Genomic DNA, 11,306 nt, shown 5'->3' on the forward strand with positions numbered 1-11,306 from the left:
TTGACATAAGATATGCCCAATTCCGAGGCCTGAGTTCAAAGATACGGTCTTCGGAAGTTCTACTGACTTTTATATGTTGTTTCTGCCCACGTTGACTCTGATTTTTCAACTTCTGACCGGGATTTACAAAGGCTTTTTCTCCTTGAATCTTGGCCTTTAATCACAGAACTTCTTAACAACTAACCCTTGCTCCTTTATATCGCCAAAATGGCATATTTCTGCACATAATTTACTTCAATGCCTGAAATACATAAAAGCACGTAATTAGCATTAACTCTTATTTATTACTAGCATAATTGGCCTAAAAGTATTATTGTTAAGGGGTTAAAACTACAATTTTGGGCTCTTATCAGTATAAGAGGGGGGGTTGTCTAGTGATGTATTCCAGTTGTTATGTTAAATGTCTGAAGTCCTTAGGCGTGCAGTGGTACCATTTGATAATCAGTCCTTTAGGGTTTTTTTCTTTTGAGTCGAAAGTCCGTAAAATGTCCGATTAGTCAAGTTACCTTACTCACATGGGTTGGTAGCATAGGTCGAGTAAGGGATCGTCCAAACCTTAGGACTAGGCAAGGTTCACAACTGGATTTATAGTTTTAAGGGATTAGTAAGTTGGATTTTAGTTTATTTCTTATGTTGCTCAATTACAACTTGGAATGCATGTTAACATAAAATTACAAAGATTGTTTTCTAAGTAAACTAAATAGAGAGAGAGATACAGGAAAAGGGTTAATCGTAATCATGCAAGGTCAGTTACAAAAGTTAGAGTACCTTATCACTACAACTCTAATCTGTCTCGAGTTCATAGGCAAACCCAAAACGACGTCGAGTAACGATCCCTAGTGAGATGCACTCATCTCTGAGTTCATCTCACTAGCATGGGAGTTGAATTAACATTCCATCTCTCGAATATCACTTCAACTCCTGGTTTGATTTTACACCAGCAAGACAAACCAGAGGGCTAACGGCCACCATAGGGTCTCGCACGAGACTGGACCTAGTGTAAACTGGGTCTCGCACAAGACTGTCCTGGAGTGTCAACACTCCAAACTTGGTCAGACTCAGTCATTTTGGGACCAGATGTATAATCTAAATCTATTTCCTAAGTAGTGATTCTGGAACACTAAAATGTAACCTGATCCTCACATGAGCATCATTAACGGGAGGGTTTTAGCTCATGGTCCTTAGATGGATTGATTGTCTTGCATGTATGAAATGAAAAGTAAAAAAAAGTAAAGGAACAACTGGAATTTAACTTGAAGAAAATAGATTTTATTTGAAGTTCAAAACTTCCTGTACCAACCTAATACAAGCTTCAAAGAAAGGAAAATACTACTATATGAAAATGTAAACAACGAAAGGAAAATGCAGGAATTTATCTCCTCTTCCTCTAACCTTTCCAAATATATATCCCCTCTTCTCTCACGTAAAGTCTTCCTATATTTATTTCCCATTTGGCTTTCTGTTAACAAAACATCCAAACCTTTTTTACAAGTTTGTCTTTTTGTTTCCAAAAAATCCAAACATTTTTTCATAAGTTTGTCTTTTTCTTTTCAACAATCAAGTCATTGATTATTTTGTCTTGTCTTTTCCTTGTCATGTGTCACCAAAGTGTCCATAACTTTCCACTTGTCCATGCATGATGACTCATCATTTTTTGTGGGCTCGCAGAGTTAGTCCACGTGTTGTGTCCAGTGGCGGCCCAGATTTGGCATTTTTACAACTTTCTATCTTTGCATAAAGCTCGTCGCCCTGATCGTTTTGGCAGTTCATTTGCCGAAATCGACATCCAGGTTTGAAAGATGTGAGCTTCGGAAGTTTGTTGCTTCTTTACACGTGGACCCGTTCTGTACTGGTTTTGTCCCTTTGGAATCTTTGACTCTATTCAGGCTTTGTTGGGCTTCACTGGGGCTGAGTGGGAAGATTTCAAGTATGCACAGTGTTCCCGTACTTTGATGCAAGTTTTATCATCATATTCACGTTAACTGTGAAAATCTGCAAAAGTATGAAAATATAATTATTTCATGATTATTAAACACATAATTTACCAAAACGTTATGTCTCTACGGGGTTTAGTATTACAGTTTTAGGTGCTTATCACCACTCCAATCTTCTGTTCGGCGCTCATACATAACAAAGTACATACCCAACATTGTACTAATGTATTATGTAAAAATAATTATATATGTGGTTATAAATAACATACATAGTATAATATGTCATGCAAAATTTCATAGAGTACGGAGTAAGTGATCTACTACTCTTTACATAAAATTGTATCGTAAAAACATGGATATATGTTATTAAAAATGCCATATAGGCTGTAGTATAAACAGAAAGTATATCGAACTTTATGGGTGGTCCCATGGTACAATGTAAAACTATTGTTTAAGAGGTGTTATACATGTGCCACTTTAAATGCCAGAGGATATCGTATGTCAATAAGAGTTTTATACGTTTGGTAATATGTCATAAGCGCTACTATCACGGATAAATATGACACTATATATGTCATACTCGAATGTTATGTCACTATTTATGATATATGTAAATAAGAATTTTATATGTTTGGTAGTATGTCATAAGTGCTACAATCACAGATAGATATGATACTATATTTGTCATACTAGAATGTTATGTTACTGTGTATAACATATGCCTCTGCAAACCACTCCAACCTTCTGTTCAGCGTTGTAAGAACGAACAGATCCATTTATGAATATGTCAATGTCACACTAACTGACATATGTCTGTTGATGGTCTTGTCGCATAGTGAGGGACAACCCCAACATCCCAACAATAAGAAACAAGTGAATGTACAATGCTTTTCAACATAGCGTATAGAATATTGCTTTATTTCATTGATTAAACTAAAGAAAATAACACCATAGATACTGCTACAAAATAATTTAGAAGTCAATTTTTAAATCTTCACCATTGTGCGACAAATAGCACATGCTCTACTTGATCTAACTACTACAAGATGCTTACAAAAATCTTGTTAGAAGATTAGCAACAACTGATCTAAAGCTTAGCAAAATTGTACTCCTCTTTCATAACGTCAACTATCCGTAATGCGGAAAAAGACTTTCCCATCGTCACTATAAACTTTCCAACATTGAATTTCTCTGAAACTTTGCTCCCAACCTCATCCACAGGAAATGCTAGAAGTTCAACAGGACAAAAATTGTCACTTGAATGGTACAATCTAAGTTTAGTTTACTCCCTACTAGAAAAATTATGTCAGCAAAAATTGTGTCATACCTTGCAAATCTGGACACCTACGCTTTGTGTGCTCTGTAGATCGACAATTGCTACACTGCTTGGTCTTTCGAGATCTTCTTGCTTCATTACCAACTTCCACTACGGCCACCAAACAAGCAACATTACATTGAACCCCATGAAAATAACAAACAAGAATCATTTTCTTGTGTTTATAAAAGAGGATAACGCGCAAAATTATCACTTACATCTAGTATCTTTGTTTAACCCATCATCATCCTCACTCACATTGGCAACTCCTGCAGCACGCTCAACATAGTTGCGCTTAGCACTTGGACTTGTAAAATAGTGCACCACAAGAAAGATATTGACAAATACAAATCAGAATCAACAAATTTTCATAACTATTTAATGTTAACATACAAGTGAGAATATGGCAACGGTATAAGAAACTTACCCCCATCCTTTGGATGCAAAAGTGTACATGTGGGCATTGTGTGCCCGACGATACCACAGTGGCCACACTTATTTTTTCTTGTCTCGTTCTGACCTTTCAATCTACTAGGTTTATGCGGCCTACCCTTCGATTTTATGTGTGGTGGATCATTAACAAATGAACGATGGCTGGTTTTAGGTGGGGTGAAAGGCATCTCTACCTCGACGGTGCCTTTAGAAGATGGAGTGTCATCCATTGTACCACTTTCTGGTGGAATATAAGGCATTTCAAAGGGAACTTGTGGACTGCCTTCAGAAGCTCTAGAAAAAAATGATAATATGAATTCAAAAGCTTCACTGTTTTTGGCTATTTGAGAGGCCCACAAACATGTCTCCTTGCATTTCCCTATAAGCTCATAGTGATGAATAATTAAAGCAGCCTGTGAAGAAAAACTTGGATTGTTATTTTGAACGACAGATTTAGCAACTCGTGTCCATCTCCTTAAAAAGCAGCTCTGGGGTATTTGATGAAGGTCCTCATGTTTGTAAATTGAAATGATATATCTACATGGAAATCTAAATGACTGAAATAGCCCACAAGAACATCTAGCATCCTGCTCTAAAAGGTTGTATTCCACACTCGTCTTTTTTTGCATGTTCAGATGACAACTGATGGTATATACATGAATATTGTCACCCACATCACATTTATCTTCTACAATGTACATCACTTCCTCCTGTAACTGCTTCATAAAAGCAAGAAAAGCAACTCGAGTATAGATAGATTCTGCATGCTTTGCATATTCAATCAAGTGGCTACCAATGAAAGGCTTCGTCGTTGCAGTCCTCACCTCATTTTCATGCTCTCGATGACGGATATTTGCAACTGCCAATTCAATTTTCCCAAATAGCTCAAACAACCGCATCCCAAGCTTTACATGACGTCGTATAACAGAGTTAATAGCCTCGCAATGTTGGTTGCTTCTGCAACCGCCAAAAAACTCACCCTGAAGATACGATTATGCCCACCTCGCTCGTTTCTTCTGTACCTTCATCACCCATGTGTTATCACTAACTTCGTATTTTTCCACTAGCTGTCTCCACCTTTCTTCGAATTCTCCATGGGCACATTTCATAAACATAATATAGCTGAACTCTATTGCAAATCCAGGGATTTTGACATTGCTGATGCAATTTTTCAAAACGTTCCAAGAGCACAGGTGGTGTTTCGAATTTCGAAGAATAGATTTCAAAACTTTACGAATCGCTAGGTCACCATCAATAATGAGTGATTTAGGGTGTTCACCACACATTGCGTCAATAAATGATTTCAATGCCCACTTATAAGCGTTGTTACACTCACTTATCATCAACGCAAAACCAAAAACTATAGTCTGTAGGTGGTTGTTGATTCCAAAAAACACAACAATCGGCATCTGGTACTGATTGTTCTTATATGTTGAATCAAACAACAACACATCACCAAAGCAACAGTAATCTAGGCGGGAGGTGGAATCCGCCCAAAACAGCCCAGCCAACTCCCTACTCACATTTAACTCATAGTTGGAATGAAATAAAATATCTACTTCACTTTGTCCTCTATAGTAGCAAGCAGTGTGTTGGTGTCGCCATCAATACAATGACTTCTCCTCTCTTGACCCATTTTGTTATACAAATCTTTTTTCATAAAGCCAACATTAAGAAAATCTCCAGCTATATGTGTAAAGTGATCCATCACTTGGCATTTACGAACACCGACATCATTTAGGACCGTAGCCAATTCCAAATCTTCTTGACCAACATTCCTATGTGACCAAAGAAACATTGAATTTGGATGCGGTACAAATGGATGCGTGAGTTCTCCAAAAAAATCTTTCACGGTCCACAACTTTAATTCAGAATAAAAAACAACAATGTGGGCTTTACAATTAAATCTACTGATATGCTTGGGTGTTCTTTTGAGTGTCCTGGGTTGGAGATTATTTCGATGTCATTCACCTTTGGCATACTCATTATAAACAGTGTAAGCCTCCTCCGAAGTCTTGAACTGAATAGAAAAAAATGTTGCTTTGTTTTCTATATAAGCTCTATCTATATTTGACTCTTTAGTGTCGCTATCACTATTGTCAATGTATTCACTCTCCATCAGGGAAACAGAAGATTCTACATCCACAGAATCACTTTCATCATACACAAAACTTTTAGAACATAAATTTTTAAAAAATTCTTCGTCATCGAGTCTTATTTAATTCGTCATAGTCTACATGAAGAAAAATGACTTTTAGCACAAATTCACTCAATTTATAGCACAAATTTATGTAAGTAAGCGTAAACCAAATCAACCAAGTACACAACTTTACCACCAACCTACCACGTGTATTTCTCATAAAAGCAACCCGATCACAAACAACCGACTCTCCAATCATAGAAAATCTATTAAGTTCAAATATATTCTTTTCTTATCGCTAAGGTTGCTAAGAAAACAAGCACAACTGTTTTAAGCGCCAAGTGCTAAATTGGGATATGAGGTTCATTGAATTGGGATAGTCATTGCAGTTATTGGGGATATGAGGTTGATGACATACTTCGGCAGACCTCTTGAAACTCTGCAAACATCTTCCTCTATTCGGCACCATTTAGCCGAACATGAACATTACTTCATATGCCACAAACAGTGTCATACTTCATGCCATTCTGAGTTGCGTACTTCTGCCCATGCTCTTGGGTGCCTCATGGTGAGAGACAACCCGAACAACAGTCACTTACACACCACGAACCTGATGACAGAGCCCTTTTGTGGCATGATCTTTGTTCTTTGAGCAGAAACATTAAATCCCCATGGTGTGTGTTAGGGGATTTCAATAATGTCTTATACTCTTTTGAGAGAATAGGCTGTGAACTAGTGCACCCCAAAGAAACTGAACCCTTTGCTGCATGCCTCACCTCTACTGGTCTATATGATATTAAAGCTACAGGTTGTTTCTACACTTGGACAAACTATAGTGATGCTTCTTCTAGGAGATGGTCCAAGATAGATAGATGCCTTATAAACTGTGAATGGAGTTCCTCGTTTCCCAATTCACAAGCTGAGTTTCTCACCCAAGGCCCATCAGATCACTCACCCATTCTTCTATCCATCCTTGATGCTGAGAGAAGCAAACCACCCTTTAGATTCTGTAATTCATGGTCCTTACACCCAGAGTTTGAACCAATCCTTCTAAGCTGTTGGAGCACACCTCTGCAAGGTAATCCTAGTTTCATTCTTTCAAAGAAACTCAAGATCTTAAAAGGTTCACTAAAAGGCTGGGCAAAGGTACATTTCTCTGATTTCAAAAGGAAGAAAGAAGCAATACGAACTGAACTCAATCTGGTTCAACTACAACTGCAAAGTAAACCACTGGATCCAACACTATGTGCTTTAGAAGAGAGAGCTAGGGCACAACTGAGCTTACTCATTGAGATGGAAGCAATGGACCTTGCACAAAAAACTGATTGTGATTGGATGCTAATGGGTGACAAATGCAATGAATACTTTTACAACTCTATAAAGGAGAAGAAGGGTCGGAGTTCAATCTGGCACATCACTGATGATCAAGAAAATAGGATTGAAGGACAACAACCAGTTTCTGAGGCCTTTATCAGATTCTATACTGAGTTGCTAGGATCTCCCTCAACTGCTTATTGTACGGCTGAATTAATAGAAGGGATTGAAGTCAGAAATGTCATAGACTATGTCACTGCAGAAGAAATTACAAAGGAAATTAGTGGAGCTGAAATCCGAAATGCTATGTTTTCCATAGAAGACAACAAAGCTCCAGGGGTTGATGGTTTTAATGCTTTCTTCTATAAGAAGTACTGGGCTATAGTTGGTGCCGATGTGATTAAAGCAAAGGAATTTCATGTTCACTACAAAGCATATACATAAAGGTACCAATTCTACCATCTTGTGCCTTATTCCTAAGAAACCTAATGCTTCAAAAATAGGGGACTTTAGACCAATTTCATCTTTGTAATGTCATTTATAAATGTGTGGCTAAGATTCTTACTTGCGCAATGAGCTCCTTTATTTCATCTTTGGTTTCCTTGAATCAATCTGCTTTCATTCCCGGAAGAGCAATACAAGACAACCTCCTTCTAGCTCATGAGCTCATTCGAGGGGTATAACAGAAGTCATGGTACAAATAGATGTGCTATTAAGGTGGATCTCACAAAGGCTTATGACTGCATTAGTTGGCAAGCACTTGAACTTATGCTCAACAAGTTCAAATTTCCTAGCTTGTTTGTGGATTGGCTCAAGATGTGTTATATGACTCCCACTTTTTCAGTTCTTGTCAATGGCACCCCTTATGGCTATTTTGAAGGAAAAAGAGGGTTGAGACAGGGTGACCCAATATCACCCTACCTCTTTGCTCTAGTCATGGAGGTGCTAGGCGGTCTTTTGCAAAAGTGCACACACTCTAGAGGCATTAAATTCCACTCGAAATGCAGAAACTCTCTATAGTACATCTCGCTTCCCGATGATGTAATGGTTTTCTCAAAGGTGAGGTGGACTCTATTCGGCTATCAAAGATGTTCTCTCCTCGTTTACTAGTGCTACAGGACTGGATATAAATGTTAGTAAAACCACATTGCTAGCAGGGAGCATGAGTGATGCAGGAGGCAAAGCACTTGCAGACTTACTTGGTGTTGCAATCATAAAGCCTCCTATAAAGTATTTGGGGCTTCCATTGACCTCTACAAGGCTTGGAATTAGGGAATGTCTACCCTTGGTGGAGAAGTTAACTTCCAGAATTTCTAACTGGAAGAACAGGACACTCTCTTATGCAGGGAGACTCCAATTGGTACAATCAATACTATCATCTTTTCACACATATTGGGCACAATCCTTCATACTCCCCAAAACTGTGTTGAAACATGTCTCTAGAGTTTGCAACAAATTCCTATGGGCTGGTCCAACTCTTAGAAGGAAGACGCATCATGCTTGCAGTGAAATCCTTAGACTCAACAAAGATGAAGGAGGCCTTGGTATCATTGATGCCAAAGTTTGGAATAGAGCTGCATACTGTGGACTCATATACAGGCTGGCGAGTAAGGAAGACTCTCTATGGGTCAAATGGACTTGGATGCATCAGATAAAAGAAAAACATTTTTGGACCATGAGAATGCCTGCTGATTGTTCTTGGGCATGGCGAAATATCTTAAAGTATAGGACATATGCTTTAAAGTTTTGTCGGGTCCTCATTGCAAATGGCGAAAATACATCCTTCTGGCATGACCCATGGTGCTCAGAAATTCGCTTCGTCAAATGCTCAAGCAAGATTGCAATTTGCGATAAATGACACAACAAAGGTTGCGATTTCATTGTCAATGGTCGATGGTCCAATATCATCACCGATTTACCTCAATGTGAGCTCAAATCTATGATAATAGGAACTCCTATTAATTCTTTGCTACCAAATGATCGTTAGTGTGGATTTGTTACAAGCAATGGAAAATACACTATCAACTCTGCCAATGCGACTCTTAAGGCTATTCAAGGAAGGTAAAGTGGTTTAAAGTTGTTTGGGGTAAGCTCGTCATTCCCAAACACTCCTTTACTACTTGGCAACTTTTTGCGGTCGCTTCCTACTCAAGATAAACCGATGCGAGAAAATATCTTGAATCACTTTCGAGTTGTTGTTTATGTGACAAGAATGCCGAGAAAATTCACATCACTTGTTTTTCGATTGTTCTTTCTCAAAACAAGTGTGGTCATATGTGAAATCTCTACTTGGTTGGGGATCGATGGTTTAAAACTTCGTGGTCGAATGGTATGATATCTTTAGAAGGTGTAGGGTGCCTCTAAAGAAGGTGAAATTGCAAAAGCCTTGATATATGCAACGGTCTACCGGATTTGGCAAGAAAGAAATGCTAGGAGGTTTAGAAATCGAGTACTAACGCCTCAATTACTCTACCGAGAATGGTCAAGACTATGAAGCTATATTTGCAATGTGCGGTCAAGGACGAACCGATAGTATTGGTACAAGAGAGTTTATGCACGTAATAGGTTTGCAAGTGAACTACGCCCCTCAACGCTCATTGAATGCTCATGGATCAAACCGGGAGAAGATGAAGTTATGTTGAATCCAGATGGATCGATCCACCGCCAGGCCGGTTGTGGTTATGGAGGTGTCCTACGAATAGAGAAGGAGCTATTCTTGGTGCTTACACGGGGAGCTCACTCAATAGATCGATCACGCTTTCAAGAGCTATTGGTCATTGAGAAAGGACTTGAGTGTGCACTTCTTATGAACCTTAAGAAAGTGAGAGTAGCTCTTGATTAAATGAGAGCAATGCAGATCATTCAAGGTAAGGAAACCATTCCGTGGTATTGCCTAAACCTTCACGATCCATTACCCTCCTCATCGGCCGATTTGGAGAAATTCAATATACAACACACATACGGGGAATGTAACAAGCCAACGAGACTACTTGTCAAAACTATGTAATATCAATTATGTAGTTTTTATGTTTATCAATCACCCTCTTGATGCCCAACTATCATAAATGATAGATGATGATGCAAGAGGCACCATGTACCAAAGGTTTCAAAGTTAATACAGGTTGGGGTCTGCCTAACCCCGTAACTAAAAAAAAAAAAAAAAAGTGTTAAATTATCTTGATTTTCTACCCACATTTCTTCATTAAGCCGCAGTGACTGATGACACTCCCATTACGCCACTCACTTTCACCGTATGCCACTATGAGTTTTTCATATAGTCTTGTGCCACAAGTTTATTCCACTGTGAGTTTCATACATTAAAGAGTAGCAATTTAACTTTTGCGAACGAATAGACATAAGAAAAGAAGTATGAATAGATGATAGACGGTCATGAGTTGAGATTCAATGTCAAGACAACATCAAGAATCCTAATTAACAATTCATGTACTATATGAGAAGAGAGAGATTGAACGTCAAAAAAAGATGAAAAATTGTAATAACTAATGTACTTAAAGAAGGCTAAGAGAAAAGATAAATAAAGTTCAGTGATTAGATTATGGGGGTGTTTGGATCCTATTTATTTATTGCTAAAAAGTGTTTATTAGTGAAAAAACATTTTTTGAAAAAATAAATGTGTTTGGTTTCTATTTAAAAAAAAAAAGTTTTTCATCCAAAAACACTTTTGGTCCCAAAACTTGTTTTATGATAATTAGGTAAAACTTGTTTTTTAAGTTAAAAAACTATTTTTCTTTGAAGGAAACACTTTTGGAGCTAAAGGCAAATGAACTCCCCGGATGTTTTAGACTTTAGTGATTTATGCCACAATATGCCAAAATATATCGAGAAACATAGTGTGAAATCTGATTTGATAAAATAGCTTTTAAGAAAAGTCACAACCAAACATGTTTATTGAAAAACTGTTTTTAGAATAAATACTTTTTCATAAAAGTGTTTTTTAAGAAAAAATACTTTTTTGAAAAAATGAGAACCAAACACCCACTATACCTCAATGTTGAACGTTCAACTATTGGTGTGCAAACTTGGGAAATACCGCAATGAAGATTAGAGAGAAAGAAGAGGTGAAAGATGTGAATATTTGCGGGCGGTCTGACCTTGGCAAGGAAAGGTAGCGAAGGAAAGAGGCAATAATGGAAAAAGGCAATAATGTGAA

The 11,306-nt window shown here is 37.8% G+C and overlaps 1 long non-coding RNA gene across 1 annotated transcript; it reads right to left on the minus strand.

The window, feature by feature from the left end:
* Positions 1 to 2,831: 2,831 nt before the first annotated feature.
* On the minus strand, positions 2,832 to 11,306 carry LOC147475326 (uncharacterized). Its single transcript, XR_015208835.1, has 4 exons — positions 11,141 to 11,306; positions 3,468 to 3,518; positions 3,262 to 3,360; positions 2,832 to 3,161 (listed from the first exon to the last, which is right to left on the minus strand). It is a non-coding gene; the product is annotated as an uncharacterized LOC147475326 (long non-coding RNA).

Source organism: Coptis chinensis, chromosome 9, assembly GCF_015680905.1.
Source record: "Coptis chinensis isolate HL-2020 chromosome 9, ASM1568090v1, whole genome shotgun sequence".
In the NCBI taxonomy this organism is placed as follows: domain Eukaryota; kingdom Viridiplantae; phylum Streptophyta; class Magnoliopsida; order Ranunculales; family Ranunculaceae; genus Coptis; species Coptis chinensis.